Genomic DNA, 10,979 nt, shown 5'->3' on the forward strand with positions numbered 1-10,979 from the left:
GCTGACTGATCTTCATTTTCCTTCTAGTCTATCACATTCCCATCTTGGTATGCTGTAATCTAAGCATGTCATTGGCCAGTTACCCACCAAGACATTTTGAAATCTTAAAAGAAAGAGGCTAACAGTAAATTAATTGATAAACATATATGCATAACAGAGCAAGAAAGAAAATGTGAGAAGCTGCTATAATCCTTGTTTCTGCAACTGGGAAGACCAGAAATGGACTTTGAACTTATTCCCTACACTGCTATTCATGTTGCCTTAACTTTCTTTTTTTTTTTACTTTACATTGAGTGCTTCAGAAAATATAATTACAATGATTTCAAAATGCAAATCCTGGATTAAATGAATATCCTCTATAATTATCTTCAATCAATATTTAAAAATGTATGTAGTCCCTAAGTCAGCTAACAAATAAAATAAGCAAAATAACTGTTGAAACTACAAATCTCAGGGATGAGGAGCATGCATGATCAGGTAGGTCACTTTGCCACTGTGTTTTTTTAAATACGTGATTCACATTGTTTCAATCAAATATATCTCCACTCCAAGAGTTAAATTAGACTGCTGATACTAAAACTTAAAGCTATGATCTTTGTTACCTTAAATTTTTTTCAGTTTAATACAAAGAAATTCAGAAAGAAAATTTCAGGCCTCTTGATCAGAGGCTTTCGCTACTTGTCCTACACTGGTGTACACAGAGGCTCAGGAAAGGCAAGAGAGTTTCCCATTGAAGACATGATCAAAGAAACAGGTGAACGCGGCAGTCTATAAACTAGCTAGCCATTAAGAAGTTACCAATAAAGCCCTAACCGGTTTGGCTCAGTGGATAGAGCGTCAGCCTGCGGAGTCAAGGGTCCCAGGTTCGATTCTGGTCAAAAGCATGTACCGTGGTTGTGGGCACATACCCAGTAGGGGGTGTGCAAGAGGCAGCTGATCGATGTTTCTCTCTCATCGATGTTTCTAGCTCTCTATCCCTCTCCCTTCCTCTCTGTAAAAAAATCAATAAAATATATTTTTTTTAAAAGAAGTTACCAATAAAGGACTCATGTCAGTAACTAACGATGTTTTAAAAGCCTTAGCCAATGTTACAAAAACAAAACATTTAGAGTATTATTTATGAATGCAAATACAATTGATTTTTGCTTTCTATACATAATCATCTTTGAAATGCTAAAAATGAGCTCCGACTGTGGTTCTGTTGAGAAGCTGCAGGTGCACGTGAGATGATCTACTGACTTACCTTCTCAAAGTATTCTTCGGGAGCAGTCGGATGAGGCGTGACCGTAGGAGAATCCGGGGTCCAATTTGCCGGGGAGACTTCTCCATGGACTTCCACAAACTGGGATGCTTTCACCAGGCGGAGGGTCTCCTCCACGCTCCGGCCCACTGGGAGGTCACTGACACTCCTATGCTTGCTGACTCCATCGGGGTCATTGTGAAGAGGCCTCTTAGTGCAAGACCAGGACCTCGCAGCACACCGTAGTCTCGGGAAATCTGCTTCGTCAAATCTGACAAATGTGCGATGTTCGTGTGGCCCAAACCGCTATTCTTCCTCCGTGTGTTGATCCAGGTGAGAATGGCTGAAGTGGGAATGCACGGAAACTGCGACAACTTCCCAGTTCACTCATTGGCTTTGTCACTGAAAGCAATCATTTCTGTGGGGCACACAAAGGTGAAATCCAGGGGATGGAAGAAGAGCACCAAATATTTCCCCGTAAAGTCATCAAGGCTTAGTTCTTTGAACTCTGCAAGGACAGTGGCTGTACCCTTAAAATAGGGTGCGTGCTGGGTGACGCAGGAGCACGATATGGGGAGCTGGTGCTCGAGGCCAATTTTGCTTGACTGGAAGCAGACCCTAATACAGAATGTTCTTCGAGAAGCACAGGCCTAAGGGCTGCAGAGGCAGAGATGCCCCAAGGAATGGCACTCACATGCGGGCAACTGTGACCTGGAGCAACCTTCGCACTGCGACCACCGACCACCGTCTCCTGTGCACGCTGAGCAGCGGGGAGCACCCAGAAGCAGAAGGGGCGGGGCCGGAAGGGGCGGGGCCACGCTTGCAAGGGCGGGGCCTGAGCTGGAGCCCAGGCGGGCCCAAGTTGCCTTAACTTTCAGCCAGTACCAGTTGCTTTATCGGGTGAGAATGCTCTATTAAGACCTATGGCTACAGCTATAGCTATGTGCACACACACACACACACACACACACACACACACACACACATACACACACAAGAAAAACGGTGGGGCAAAAGTAGATATTTTTCTTTTTCAAAGTCTCTCTTTGTTTATAAACTTTCTAACAGAAACAGCTTCTAAAAAGGAACTTCTTTGTTGCCACAGAGATCCTTTGCTCTCCAAAATTAAAACTTCCAAGTGGGCAGGTCAAAAACGCAGAAATGGCTTTCCGCTGATAAACAGAAGAGGAGAGGGGTGCAGCTGTGTGCCTCTGGGTGCAGAAGCCCAGGAGTCAAATAATAGATGTCAGGGCTACGTGAGGGCAGAAGCGGAATCCTTCCCTTTATTTCCCTGGAGACGGCAGCTCAGAAGTCTGGAATTAAAGGTGACAAGCCCAGGTGTCAAATGGCAGATTAGCTTTGTTCCAGAGATCCAGCAGGACTAAGGGATTTACACAGAGTGACAGTTTGCAGGCAGTGGCTGGTACCAAATGCCATCTAGAGCTCTTGCTATCTTAAAACCGACTCCTGGGAGAAACCTGCAGCGGGAAGCCTGAACATCAATCATGACCACAATCATAGATTATAGTAGGCTGGGTCCTCTGTGAGCCTCTTATATTTGGAAAGTTTAGCATTCATCCAGAATCTGATCAGAAACTCCAATTCCACTGGCCTAAGACATTTTTCGAACTAGTCCTGTAATCTGGGAAGTCTATTTCCTGATTAAGATTTTGTTTGACAGCCCTGGCTGGTGTTATTCAGTGGTTAGAGTGTCAGCCCACACACCTAAGGATCATGGGTTCAATTACCGGTCAAGGGCACGTACCTGAGTAGCATGTTGAATCCCCAACCCCAATTGAGGTGTTTGGGAGGCAACCAATTGATGTTTCTCTCTTACATATATCTCTCTCTCTCTCTCTCTCTCTCTCTCCCTTTCTCGTTCTTCCCTTCCACTCTCTTTGAAAAAGCAATGGAAAAAATATTCTCGGATGAGGATTAACAAAAAACAAATAAATAAAATTGTGTTTGGCCAATGCAATCCACTGACATCTCGAGGCATGGGAAAGGTAACAGCCCTGGTCAAGTGATCCATAATCAGAAATAGGGAATTGAACCAGCAGCATAACTGGCTCCCTTGCTCCCTTGGCCAACTGTTCTACAGCCAGAGGAAACAGAGACTGTCATTGCATGCAATGACAAGGGAAACCTCACATCTACAAAGCCTTCCTATGTGGTAACCCCAGGTGGCTCAGGCTCTGCTCACCTGCCTGCCCTAAATCACCTCTGTAACTTTAGGTTAGCAACCCACGTCCCTGGATTATAATGTGTGAAGTGCTGAGCAGGGGATAGATACCTGGTTCCCTATAAGGGCCCAGCCAGCTCCACATTTCCATAATTCTACATGTTATGGAAGTATCTCCACCTCCACTCCTGAAGCTCCTCCCCCTCAAAGTATTTTATTCTCTCTTCTAGGAATGCAAATCTGCTCCTTTAAGAAAAAATAGCATAGGAGAAGACCCACACCCAAATCTGGTTTACTTCTTACCATTGGCAAAGTTAATATGAGAAACAGTCCATGGCAGCAAATTAGGCCACTACTTAATGGCCTGGAATTCCAATTAAAGGAATGAGCTTTATGAGGCTGCCTGTAAAGCAGTGGGGAGGAGTGTCTGACCTAATCTTGGATCCCAGAAAGGCCACCTTAAGAGAGAGGGAAAGCAATTGCCCATCAGATTTGCCGTGGGCGAAAGGAAGCCATAAACTACTGGGAGATGGAGGCTCGTTAAAATGGTAATGCTCCTGTCTCCACCAGGAAAGCACTCCCTGGACACCTCCAGAAATGAAATGAAATTTGGAACAATAAAAAAACCGAGCATTTCCTCCCCTCATCCCATCTAATTATTGTCATCTGATATAATGATATGCAATGGGACCCATTAAATCTGGACTCATCTCTCCTGAGTGTGTGTCATAGTTCAAAGACACCTGCAGAAAAACAAAAGACCTAGAATCTCAATTATGTAGGCTATTAGATAGGCATGTCAGGAGTAGTCAACAGATCTCATTCCCACTGATCCTGTCTCATATTTTATTGGGAAGTTCCTGAAACACTAACCACCTCAAGAAAACCACACACTGTGAAGTTGGGGAAAGAAGGGAGGAGGGATACAATCTGTAGTCAGGAAAGGAGGACAGGGCTTGGAATCAAGACTAAGAATAAAGCATAGAATCAGGCAATAAACATAAATCAGAGAACTTGCAATATCTAAATTCATCATCCTTTCCCCAGTGGCCCATCACCTAGTCAATATCCAAAGCCAGAATTGGGTAGTTATCCTTGACTTCAAATCCATCACTTTCACTCAATAAGTATTTACTGATCACCTGTTCTGTGCCAGGCACTGTGCTGAGCACTGGAGATACAGAGTGAATGCTCCTTTCTGTCCACAGATCCCCTGGATATCTGTCTCTGATGGTGCTGACGAGAATCAGATTCTTAGATAAGAAATGGCAGGTCAAAATGTCATTAGGGAAAACTCTCAGGAGATCCACCTGAAAGGAGGGAGGATGACAGGATTGGGCAGAGAAGCTCTCCCATGTTACAGTTACAGCTAAGACATCAGCTGATTCTACACAGAGTTCTGGAGATCTAATAGCCCCTTCAATGTTTTCCCACAGTGAGGTCTTCGTTTCCCCCCATGAGACAGTTACTAGCCATGAGTTGATCCCTAGGAAGGAGTGTAACCCTAGACAAAGCGGTTCCCCATTGCCGAGGGTAATTCCCAGAGGACACAGCTAAGCCATGAACACCAGAATTTCCCAGCAGCTACATTGGCCTAGAGAGGGGATCCGAGTGGAGCGCCACAGTATCTACAGCAAGATCCCCCATCCATCCCTGCCAACCTGAGTGTCATCAACGTTAGCGTTTAGGACGTCTTGTCTCAGACTCTTCCCTGCCTTCAGTCTGGTCCCTTCCCCTGATGATCTTCCAATTTGTCATTTGAAGTACCCTAAATACCTGAATTATCTTTGAAATAACACTGGGATTCCCAGCTGAAGACTGTGAAGGTCTTCAGACATGTTAATGTAGGATTTCAAAATGTCTACTAAAATATTTTTTCTAGTTTCATTTCAATTATATTTAAATTTTTAATGAAATTATATTTTGGATCATCTGTATTTCCACTTTAAAACCAAGTACCATCCTGACATTTTAGTCGCTACCTACATAGGCTCCAGATAGTACTCTTTTAATTTCCCCAGGCAGTATCATTGTCACATTGAGAGTGGTGATTTTGCTTCCCAAAACAACTTGATCTGACACATTGAATTCATTTTTTTTTATTTTCAGTTTAGTTTGCAGTTTTATTTGAATATGATTTATAAATTTTCTTTGGTTTCATAGTTGCATACGACATGTATATAATGGTTTTATAGTTGTATATACTTGCAAATTACAATGAAGTCATTAAAGTTAACACTAGGAGATTTTGAGAACTTCTCACCAAAAGATAAAGTTAGAGTTGTCTTAAATCACTCAAGTCATGTCCTCTGTGAGCTCTCATGGTCTGATCCCAGTTTAGCCATCCAACCCCCTCCTCACACTGCTTCCAGCAGACAGAAGGGTAAGAATGTTGTTATGTTATACCTAAGTGAACTGCAGTCGCTTTTGCCTTCCAGTGGGAAAGGGCTCTGCATTATTTGTAAAATAAGGAACTAGGCATTTGCCCTATGCCATCTTGCTAACAAATGCTAAGACTAGAAAGGAAATGAAAATGTTGAAATTTCTAAGCCCCTCCTACATCTTCACTTCAATGCCAGGTAGGCTGGTCCACCAACCTCTCTTCTGTTGACCCTTCAGACATGAGTCAGCCACCAGTCCACAGGGGCCCCTAAACTCCAGGGAACACATATCAAGGCTCCAAGGAGTGTCCTTAAATTACCTGCCACTGGACATAACCATCCTCTCCCTTTTCCCCAGGGGGATGTAGTAAGAAAATGTCACAGCACTCTTATCACATTTCTTCCAAGATATTCTTTCACTCTGTCTTTTCCAAACTCAATCATGTTTCATTCTCAAATTGAGGGTGGATTAAGGATCACAACACTGGTTCCCAATTTCCTCCTTCACAACCTAGCATAAATGGTCTAGCACCTCCTTTTAGAAAGTAGCTGTAGCATCTATTATTTTGTGATGAGATTTTTGCAGCCTCTACTGAAACTAAGATAGAAAGAGTTCTATTTTAACACTCTGTTAACCGAAGTGTAAATTCTATAAAACCTGGGTATAAATTAAGAAACAGAAGCCTGTTCTCTATAATTAAATAGCAGATTTTTTTTCAGAAAGCTTAAGATCCCTTTCTTTAGCTCAAGATGAGAATTCTGTTTCTATGAGGACATAAGACCCTGCCATGAACAGACAGCATAAGGACTCCATCAGCTCATCTGGAAAAAGAAAATTATACTAAAATGATGTGCAGTGAGAGAAGGAAAGGGGATCATTTGAGCAGAAGGTAATTTCCTGGTGGGCTGAGAAGGAGATGACAGATACAGCATACAAGCAAGAAGAACTCAACATACAAGTAGCACTTCCACACACAAAATGGCTTCTAATGATGCCCAAAACCGAGTAGAAAGGGATTTATGGCTGGGTTTGAGATGACAGGGAGCAAAATAGGCTTGGAGAAGTATGTGCACAACAACCCTAAAGAAACAAGTCTGAACAACAGATGTTTCTCTGCACAATAAATAAAGAAATTGAACTTTACGCGATCTTTAACACACAACTACACCCACGGGGATAAGCAAGACCCCTGACTTCCCTGAAATACTCATCTGAGCCGTAAACATATTCATTAATGAAAACGTTTCACAGTTCCTAGGGAGCATTCATGTGTTTTGTTTTGTTTTGTTTTGGGGGGGACACATTTCTGTGTAGTCAATGTCTAACTTTCAGAGTTTTGCAACCGAAGCAAAGGACATTTAACTCTATTTTTCTAATTGATGTTTTTGTTCTGTTGATGTTACAATGAACTGTTTGCATTCAGTGGAAGACACTTCTGCTCCCCCATTGCTTTGTGTTTCCAAGAAGAAACAAGAGTCTCACTGAGTGTGGGCCCTAAATCAAAGAATCCAATAAGCTAGAAAAAAAATCTTGAAAGTTGCAACCCGATTTCCATCATTTCATAGTTACATCATCACATCATCATTTTGTAAGTCACAGGGCAAGTGACATGTCCAGAAATAATACATATTTTCTTGCAAAGTATTTTCTGAAAAGAGAGGCATGCTTCAAATGGAGACTCCATCTCCACATGTATTTCCATGATGGTGAAGAGGAAGGAAGATGGAGAGTCATACACCAGTGACACATGTCACCTCACTTTTCATTGGACAAAACAAGTCACATGGCTATGCCAACTTCAAAGAGAGTGGGAAAGCTCAGTTTTGCCCTGTGCCCATCTTGTGGATCCTCTGCAATGAAGGGGATGTTGATTTCACCTTATTATTTCCACGTGTGGTAGCAAATACTACTGGCAAGAGGGTTCAAGGTCTTTTCCAGCCTTGAAACAATAGTCTCTCCTTATCTGAAGTCCTCCATTCAGTTCCTTAGCCCAATTCAAATCCATTCATCTTTCTTGCTACACTCACCCCTAAGTGATTTCTCAAACCTCTAAACCAGGTAAATGGGATGTGGGCACTTCCATCAGGAAGTCTCTGCAACTACCTCATTTTGGTGTTTTTTTCCCCATTGCCCAATTAGTCAGCAGGCTCCCTGAGTGCAAGATTTCTTCTTGTGCCTGAGAAAGCCATGCAGGAAACAGAGATAGTGGGTCACGGTGTGGGAGGCCCATGGGACGTATAGCTTCACATTTAATGCAGACAATCAGAGTTTTCAGACCAACTTTTCAATCAAGTATATTATGTACAAAGTGAATAATCATCAAGACCAGACAGGTTGTAATTGTCCTCAAGCATACATTTAAACTGAACTTCAGAGCCATGTGGAATAAACTCCAGTCCCTTCACTATGAGAACAAAGAGCCTCCATTAAAAGATCTTTGAATCACTTTGAGATGAACCTGGTGAATTGGGTTTCCTAAAAGCAGAGACTGAGACAAGGATTTGTGTCGAAGTGATTTATTGAGGGAGTGCTCTCAGAAGAGATCTGTAAGGAAGTAAGAGAGCAAGACAGAGATGAGGCAGAAACTAAGCAATAATCAGGGGCGTGTAGCCTGAACTCGGTCCCACACAGAGCTCTAGAACAGGAATTGTACCTGGAGTCCATCCTACCTTAAGACAAGAAAGAGGGGTTTTGTAAACTGCCACCCAAACCCTACCAGTCCTTATTGCATGCTGCTCCAGCACAAGGGGAGATCCAAGAGCGATGCTCAGGAGAAGACTGGGAGCCATTAGCAGAAGCCCCCACAGCAGCTGGAAGTTGGTGAACCAACCTCGTAAAATGGAACCCAGGGAAGCTGGCATCATCATTGTCTGCTGTGTCCTGAACACCAGACTACACACAGAGAGGCCTTAACATCATCCTTCACCTCCAAGGGTACACCAGGATGAGCAAGTGCCCCAACATGACTTAAGCATGCCACCGCTTCGCTTCCCTATAAAGAGATCCTCAATAAGTAGGTTTGTTATTAAGAGAGTCACTAATTTGATATCACTGTATCAGATGGACTCTCCTCTCTGATGTTCTTCATAGGACTACACCTGGCTGAGGTCATTCTGACCCTGATATTCCACCCTCGTTGCAAGGATGACAGCAGAGAGCTATAGGTGGGAAATTCAGTGGAAAGTGGAATAAATTTTGCCTTTGGGCAGCCACAAAGGATTAGCTTCCATTGCAGGGCTGTGGTGAGGGATGATATTTTGAGAGAATGCCTTGAATTGATACCTCAAAGGGCTTCTTTCAAAGGGATGATTTATACATCACAAGACAAAGAGGATTTATATTAAAGAAAATGGATTCTTTTCTCGAACTGTTTTGAGGAAGATGGATAGCTTCCTGTAAACTGCAGTTCCATGTCTGTGAGCTGAGTGTTTCCAGAAAATTACTAAGGTAATGCTGCCTCTGGGACCCACTACATTGTCCCTGCCACCACCCACACTCTGTGTGTGTGTGTGTGTGTGTGTGTGTGTGTGTGTGTGTGTGTGTGTGAAAGAGGCTACAGAGACAAGTTACCTAACCAGACTGCCTCCTACTAGGCAACCCTCCAGAGAAAAATCCATATTATCCAAACTATACATGCATAGGAGTTAATGATGATAATGATGAAGGGAAATTTTAGCTTATTGAGCAGGAAGAGTAGTTGTTTACCCACCCAATTCCTCCAGCAAAAGTACTGCTCTTGTCTACTAAGAAGCTCATTATAAGTGTCATTCTCCATATTTTAAATAGCTCTGATGGATTCCTACATAATCTTTATACCAGCCCTTGCGTACATGCGATGAAGAAAATCCAACAGAGCCTAAGATTTGTCAAAATGTGAGTAAAGGCCCTCGCTGGTTTGGCTCAGTGGATAGAGCATCAGCCCACGGACTGAAGAGTCCTGGGTTCAATTCTAGTCAGGGACACGAACCTCGGTTGCAGGCTCAAACCCAAGCCCTAGTCGGGACGCATGCAGGAGGCAACCAATTGCTGTTGCTTTCTCTCTGTCTCTCCCTCTCCCTTCCATTATCTCTAAAAAAAAAAAAAAAAAAAAAATGGAAAAAAATATCCTCAGGTGAGGATTAACAAAAAATAAAATAAATAAAAATAATTTTTTTAAATGTAAGTAAAGGTTTATCATTGTTTATAGGGCCTCAAATCCCTGATCACTGGAGGTATCAGAGAAAAGACAAATGGGATCATAATGTTAATGAAAAAGTTTCCCTGAGAAATAAGAACAACTTCCATTGAGCAATCATCTGCGGGGTCCTAACACTTTGGCCTGAGGCTTGAGAAACCAAGAACTACAACGCCCTTTCACTGAGAAACCAACTACTGAGCCCTCCATTTCATTTAGTCCTTACAGTGACATTCACCCAGTGTTGTGCCAGTAAGCCAGGTCAAGGGAAGAGAAGAAGAAACACTCTGACTTGTAGTATTTGCTGATTTCATGCTCTCGTTATGGCCAATCACAAACTATAAATATGATGTCACCAAACAAGGACTGAGGAGAGATGCATGTGATCAGTTCAGCAGTCAGAACAAGATGGCTCTGGATGAGCGTAATCAGAGGCACAAAAAGCTGTGTGAAAACATCTACTCCTGCCTTTGTATCTCCCATCTGCAGATATGTAGATCCCCCAAAAGGAAACACTTTCAAGTCCCTCTTCCTGAGTGCAGAAAGTCGTATCACTGCCGGTGTGAGGATTCAAGTACATTGAATACACTGAGCCCATCTTTGTCTAACATAGGAATAAAGCTCCTTAAAAACTAGGTCTATGTGTTATTCAATTCTGTGTGACTCCTAGGCCTAGCACAGTACTTTTCCCATGGTCCAGGGATTTCCCTAAAATATCCTTGCTCTGTCTTCTCAATTATTTAGTTCCCTAATCCATTTGTGTTGGTCCTTGACCATCATCGTCAGTCCACTCTGTATGAGTGAATCCTATTCATTTGAGTCATGTTTTTGTTTTGTTGAATTTTGGTGGGGATGTGTGTGTGTGTGTGTGTGTGTGTGTGTGTGTGTGTGTGTGTGTGTTTTCTAAGAAAATTCAGAGCCTTGCTTCCTTCTGGATCCCACTCACCATCTTTAAGCAAACACAACCAGGAATCCACTTCTACCATAATGAATTCCAATAG

The 10,979-nt window shown here is 42.8% G+C and overlaps 1 pseudogene; it reads right to left on the minus strand.

The window, feature by feature from the left end:
* Window positions 1-1,231: 1,231 nt before the first annotated feature.
* LOC103300059 (thioredoxin-dependent peroxide reductase, mitochondrial-like) lies at window positions 1,232-3,016 on the minus strand (annotated as a pseudogene).
* Between the last annotated feature and the right edge of the window lie 7,963 nt (window positions 3,017-10,979).

This window comes from Eptesicus fuscus, chromosome 18 (genome assembly GCF_027574615.1).
Source record: "Eptesicus fuscus isolate TK198812 chromosome 18, DD_ASM_mEF_20220401, whole genome shotgun sequence".
Lineage (NCBI taxonomy): Eukaryota > Metazoa > Chordata > Mammalia > Chiroptera > Vespertilionidae > Eptesicus > Eptesicus fuscus.